Here is a 7,630-nt window from a genome sequence, read left to right on the forward strand (position 1 = left end):
CCCCTCCAGTAGATTTTTCTTGAAAGAAGGAATGAATGCAGCATTGATGCACTTTCTCCACAAAGCCTTTCCTGTACTTCTCTGATGGCAATATTCTCTCACTGTCCTTGAATTTTATGTCCACATCTCCTTTAGCATTTACTACTTCTACCTCTTATTATAGCTGTTTGTGTATGTGTTTTATGTTGCCAAATTAACTGTTGATATCAGAATGAGCAGAATCCCTGTCTGATTCATCTAAATATTCTCCATGTGGCATACTACAGGGCTTTGCATGGAGCAATGCTGATAAATGTTGACTGAATGAATAAATAACCAAGTTACTATTTGTTTCTCTTGAAGGGGAGTATCATTAACATTAAAAACAGCACTAACAACTTTCTTAGGCTATTGCTAAATTCCTTTGAAATTAATGAAACAAAATTTACTAAAAGCCCATTTTTTGGTGAAGTGTTTTAAGTGGTTTGTCATGTTTTAGTGCTGATTAGAAATGGCAGAAACGACTGAAGTATTCTAATTGAGGTACATTTGGACAACACTGCCTGAAATGTTCAAGCAACCAATATATCTAAATGTTCTAAAAACATACCAATGAGTCACGACTAATTCAGCCAACAGAATTCTGTGGGTACATTCTATATAATGGATAGGTAGCAATTATGGGGTCGTACTTATAAAGTTTGAATGATGAGTTTTATCAAAATCCATTTCAACATAATTCCAGTCCCTGAAATGGAAAAATTTTCACTTTGATTATACAAATCTTAGAGCTGAATTTCAAATAGACTGCTTTTTATGATCTCATCTTCCTTAGCTCCATTTTACTTATTCTTCCTAGTTTTCCAGCCTTTGCAGCTGAACTATGGTTTTCCCTGGTACTATTTCAAGCTCCTACTCAGCATCTACACTCATTCACCAAGCCCATTAATGTCACACCACCTTCACTTCAGAAAGAAATACTTTTCAATATATTTTTTTCATCTCATAGGACTATTCACAAGTTTGTTTTTTTTTTAAGATTTTATTTATTTATTTGTCAGAGAGAGAGAGGGAGAGAGAGCAAGCACAGGCAGACAGAATGGCAGGCAGAGGCAGAGGGAGAAGCAGGCTCCCTGATGAGCAAGGAGCCCGATGTGGGACTCGATCCCAGGACGCTGGGATCATGACCTGAGCCGAAGGCAGCTGCTTAACCAACTGAGCCACCCAGGCGTCCCTATTCACAAGTTTTATTGTCATTGGTTGCTGGTCATCTTCAGCTCTTTTTTTTCTTTTTTTACTTGCTTTATTAACTTTTTGTATAGCGAAATCAATACGTTAGATTGTGGACTATTTATTTGGGGGTGATTGTTTACTTTTCAATATTCTCTGCTTTTGCATTTTGCATGGATTCTGCTGCAGTTTGCTCAGGTTCAACAAAGAAGAGTTTTAATAAGTTGAAAGGAGAAATTGAAGCATAGCCAACACGAAAAAAACAGATGATTGAAGACTATGTGACTAAGGTAAATGAAATGCAAAGTTAAGAGGCTTCTAATCTTGAACTGCGAAAGAGATTGCCCATAAATGACACTGTGGAACAAAGTATTAAATAATTCAAGACCACTGATGTCATTGTTATTTGCACAAAAACATTTAACTGAAGACAGTCTTTTCTGTCTCCAGGTTATCTTGTATAAGAGAGTTCCCCTTCATACACAAGGTTTTGATTCTAGTCATCTTTTTATCCCAGTGGCTAAGCTTTTAGAGTAATGCACACAAGCCTAGTTAACATGAAATGAAGCTAAAGTATTGGCCTTTTGTATTTATACCAGAAGTGGCTTATCAGTTAGGATGTTTTGGACTGCAAAGAGCTGAAGACCCAACTGAAAGAAGCTTAAGGAATAAAGAAATTGTTATCTTATTTAACAAGAAAACTGAGGATAGAATGGTTGCAAGGTTATGTAATTCAGAGGCTTGATAATGTTATTAAAAGCTGGGGCTTTTTTCTTATTTTTCTCTGCCATTCTCAGAGAATTGGTTTGGTCCTCAGGCTTGTCTCATCACGGCTGCAAGATGTTTATAACAGCTTCTACTGTCATATGCAGACAACAGAAATTTATTCTCTTATAGTTCTGTTGGCTCTAAGCTCAAAATCAGTTGTCAACAGAGTTGGTTCCTTCTGGGGGTTCTGAGGGAGAATCTGCTTCATGCTTCTCCCCTAGTTTTTGCTAGTTGCCAACAATCCTTGGCATTCTTTGGCTTGTAGATGCATTGCTCCAATATATGTCTCTGTCTTAACATGGAGCTCTCCTCTGTGTGTCTCTGTGTCCTTGCCTGGCTTTGTTATAAGGACCCCAGGTACTGGTTTAGGGGCCTACTTAATCCAGTATGATCTCATCTTAACTAATTACATCTGTAAAGACCCCATTTCCAAGTAAAGTCACATTCTGAGGATCCAGGTGGACATGAATTTTGGGGGGATACTATTCAACCCAGGACAGTAGTGAAATGCTTTCTAGATCCTTGTGACCCTTGATAACTTGATGGGAAAGAAAGAAGAGTTTTTCCAAAGGAAAATCAGTAGCCTGTGTGAAGGAAAGTGATATGAAGAACAGTGTAATAAACTTCTCTCATTATTAAACAATTATACTCCCATGTGTGTTTACCACATTCCTATACATACACCTCTAAAAACTACTATTTTACTTTTGAAGGGCTCCTTCTCTATTCTCTGAATACATTATAGGTATTAAACAACTCTTTCTATAACATTCATGCAAAGATATGTATACATGTACAAGACTACGTGAATACTATAGGTAGCAGACAGCTTGCTTTGTAGTGAATGATTAATGGCAAATACACATTTGATGAGGTTTCAAGAAAATTAAAATAAAGCAAAAACAGAAACAACAAATGCTGATTGGATAGTATTTAACAAAGAAAGATTCTCAATATAATTTCCCCAAGTATGTCCAATCAGTTGTAAAGTTCTTGATGTTATCTTTCCCAAGACTTCTTCCTTTCATAAGTAGAAATTCAAAGAAACTCATTCTTAAATATCTCTGGCACTATTATTGCTCTACCCTTAGATGTTAAGGTAAATGTAGATTTTAACATTCTGAGCCCTCAGGGTAAAAACTGGCCAGGAATTTATCAGAGTACCATAGAAAATTAGTGAACTCAGACTACTTAGCAGCACTGCTAGAAAGAGCAGGAAAGAAGACAGGATCTGGTATCTTAAACTTCTTTTTGGTTTTTCAGAAGAATATGGGTAATAGATATCATGTTCTTCCCTTGTCCAGGTAGTCTAGAGGAATTGGTGGATAAATTGTCACAAATGTAAGCACACCTCGTTCTTTCTTTTATGTAACAATTATCACACTTAGTTATTTCTTAGTTCTGATCATCCCTATTCTAATATAAGCCCCATGAGAAGAAGGACTAAGCCTGTCTTATATATTTTTGTGTCCCTAGGGCTTGCTTGGCGCAGTGACTAGCAAAGGGGAAACAATGAAATATTTGTTGAAGTAAGTTGAAATAGAAATGGGCTTAACTCCTTACGGATATGGATAACTCTACTGTTGAACACTGGATGAGATGTCCTGGTACCCTATTAGAAGTATTGATTTTTTAGTGTCACCTTGGCTGACACTGCAAGGTGCTCCCCAGTAACCATTCTTTTCATCCTTAGTTGGGAACATGGCCACCCAAAATGAAGACTATGTTTCCCAGTTTCCCTTGCAACTCAGTGTGGCTAATGGGATATTAGCAGAAACGATGTGTGACAGTTTCCAAGAATCTTCCTTAAAGGATGGCCAATGTGTGCTTTTTGTTTCTAACCTTATTTCCCCCTTTTTCATCTTGCTGTCCAAGGCACAGGTATGAAGACTAGAGCTCTAGCTGCTATTTTAGACCACAAGAACAAGGGCCACACCCTAGGGCTGTAAGGAGCTTGGGTTCTTGAGGACTTTGTGAAGCAGGGCTACTATACCAGCCCCGGATGGCTTACTTCTTTAGTGTCCCCTAACCCACCACAAGGTTTTATGTGAGAGAAAAATAAATTTATATTTATTTAGGGCGCAGTTGTTTTGGGTCTTGCTATTGGCTACCAAATCTAACCCAAGTGATAGATGGAAACAAGATTTCAGGATGCTACTGTTGGAAGATGGCTTGGTTGGAGCTCACCACTCTCATTTGACAGTTGATGACCAAAGAGGTTAAGTCATATACTCAGGTCACAAAAGTGGAACAAAGGTAAAGCTGGATCTAAAATCCAGTTCACTTCAGATCACTTTTTCCTACTCCATGTTGCCTATTTGATGAGACACATCCGTTAAAAAAATAGTCTGTAACTTCATTCTTATTTTTCCATTGACTTTAGTTAAAATATTATGGTATAACCAGTCACAAGTAAATAATCTTTCAGTGAATTGATTTGAATATTTTGGTGGAAAAGATGGTGTTTCTTTCATATCTACTAATTCTTCAGCTATCTGCTTGAAACTCTCAGAATTTTGTCTATTTATGAGGATATTAAATTAGGCTAATGTAGATGGATTATAAGATAATGCTTCACAACTGGTGAACAATGTACAACATGATCTACCCTAACTTGAATATTCTTTGGACAAAATTTTAGCTTGATACAAAAAAATGCCTAGTTATTTTATCAAGTCTTTATGCCATGTTTATCAATAAGATATCCTTTTTTGTGGACTATATAATAAAAGCTGAATAAAGAGATCATGAATGTTAATGCAGTTTCCAGAAGTTATTACCTTTCAAAGAAGCTTAGGTGTTGGGAGAAATCCTTAACTATAAAATATATTAAGAGTAACCAAGGCCAGAGGCAGGGACTTCTCTGGCTGAGCTCTGGTTCTCAGTCTTAAATAGTTCATTTTCCATTTTTTTCTAGTACAGATCTTGAAACTATCATTGCCAGACATTAATCAAAGATCACATATTTAATGGTGATTTTTTTTCTAACCAAAGACATGACTGGTGCTTTCCATTACAGTAAACTGAACAACATATAACTCAAAAAACAACCAAACATTGCTAAGAGATTGACTGTAGAATCTTTCTGTCATGATAAAGTTAGTTTGATTCCAATAATTTAGCATTTGTGGTAATTTTATTGCATTTTCTTTGTACAATCCTTAAAAATTTTTAAGTAGTAATGTAATACAGGAACACTGAAGGGAGTATATATTTATCTGCCCTACTGTGGGAGAATGTTAAAGGACATAAGTTGCACTAAGGCAGTAGTTCATAAATATTTTGAGGTCATAATCCCTTAAGAATTTGATGCAATTTTTGGATCTATCCCAAGAAAATACCTATATTCAGGGTAGCAGACTTAATTGGGATTATCTCCCTAACACCTTTCTTCACGGAACTGCCTTTAGAAAATTTTGAAAATTTTCTTAGCCACCTAGTTATCATAGGAGATAACTATGTTATGGCTAGATAACTAACCACTTAGTTATCATAGGAGACCCAACGCTGGTACAAGATGAGCTCAGCCCTGCCTATATCTCATTGGTCAGTAGATGACCACCTGACCCAAGTCAAGCCAATCAGAGTCTGAGCCCAAGACTTTAGAACAAAAAAGGAGAAAGATGGCCAATCTGTCATCAGATACTTTAAAAAGTGAGAGTTAAAGCTCTTAAGTATTTGTTAGTCATGTTTTCCATCACCTGGAAAAAGTCAGTTTTCACCAAGGGAAGAAGAATAAAGCCAGTGTGCAGAGAGAAGTATGATAGAGTTCATCAACTGTGTCTCTTATTCTAGTGGTTTTGAGGGCTCAGCCAATCATACTTATGACTTCGGGTTCTGTGAGAAATCTTTATACTAACGTCCTCTTTCTCCTGAAACAAGTTTAGTTTGAGTATTTTTTACTTGCAAAAGAGAGAGTACTACCTATAGCACACAGATGTACATGAAACTGTCCCTTCAATATTAGGGGATTTACCAGGGGTTAAAAACTCCATGGTATTAGTGTGATTACTCACAATCAAATGGATTTTGCTAATTAGACATGAATCACCTATTAAATAAATTCAACATGTCTTATATTTACAAAAGTCTGTTTGCAGTTTATTGTCCATATGTATGAAACAAATTTTGTTTCATTAGCAGTGTCCTACAATATGTACTTTCCCCTATTTCAGACATCTCCATCCATACTCTCAAGATTTAAAAAAAAATTTAAGTGCTTTTAACATTATTGTATTGATTTTCCTTTTGAATATAAAACGAGAGAAGAAAAACAACAGCATGCCACTTTATTTTCTCCTGTTCTAGGAAGCAATCAGGACCCAATAAACCATAAAAATAAAATTTATAGGAGTTCAGTTGGTGAATCAGAATGAAAATTTTATTAATTTATATACAGGGGTGTAGACTTTCCTAGTGATTTGAACCACAGAGTCTTTTCTCTAAGGTACCCCCTTCATGATATACCTAGAAGCCATTTTATTTATTGGAAGGTCATGCTGAGGAAGATGGAATTGGAGAGAGAAGAAATCAGATGGTAAGAGATATAGTATCCAGGCTTTGCACAATCCTAATGAACTACTCTTCTGAAAAACAGAATTGTAGTCAATTGGAAGGTTATAGATATCTTTCTCGTTGCACTGACAATTATTTTTTGGCATCTGTTCTGCTGGATGGATCCTGGGTATCTTCTTGAATTTTTAAAATTTTCATCAGAGACATTACCTTCTCTCTGACTTTTGATTGATTCGCTGTTTATGTAGCTCCTGGCTTTTGCCTCTACTTCCTGGACCAGGAGCTCTTTATTATTAACAGCAGATTTGACCAGGAGAAGGTCTATAGAAAGTTGGGTACTGAGAGCAATTCCACTTCTAATCATAAGAATAAACTTAATAAAACTAAAAGAAAAACATGGAACAACAACTTATGCAAACTATAGGGTCACACAGCCTGAGAATAAATTCTCTCTGAAAGGAGAGACTAAGCTTTTGGAAGATGGAATAATTCTCTTCAGCTAAATCTGCTCCCATTTCATTTACATGAGGCCTCCATGATGAGAGATATTGCCTTTTATTGTATCTGTAATAGAGTAAGAGCTACACACAGTATTTCATCAAAGAGTGTCAAAATCTAGAGGCTCTCCATATTTCCTGCTTTAAAATATTCATGCTTCCTTTCTTATGTCCTTTTGATCCCATAAATGCTATTGTGTTTCCAAAGGAGAACACTTACAGGCTTTAGAAATGTACACGGGTTATGACATTTGTAGCCAGGCTCTGACATTTAGATGGGTTCATATTCAAAACACATCCTTCAAAAGTAGCATATAAAACAGGGAAATAAAATCAGAGAAAAGTGACTATGCACCCCCTTCGGGGTTTTACTTCAGGTCTTAAGTAGGAATTGAACTGATCGAAATAAAAAAATGTCCGCAGCACGGTTCTTGTGAGTAAACCATCTTAGAAGTGGATCTTCCAGCCCCAATCAAGCCTTCAGATGACTGTAACTGTGATGAACAGCTTGACTGCCACCTCAAGAGAGGCCAGGAGCAGGACCTCCTGGCTAAATGACTGACAAATCCCTGACTCACAGAGATTATAAGATAATAAATGTTTATTGCTCCTTTAAGTTGTTAATTTCGAGGTCATTTGTT

This window comes from Enhydra lutris, unplaced genomic scaffold, assembly GCF_002288905.1.
Source record: "Enhydra lutris kenyoni isolate GAN:26980312 unplaced genomic scaffold, ASM228890v2 scaffoldscaffold23, whole genome shotgun sequence".
In the NCBI taxonomy this organism is placed as follows: domain Eukaryota; kingdom Metazoa; phylum Chordata; class Mammalia; order Carnivora; family Mustelidae; genus Enhydra; species Enhydra lutris.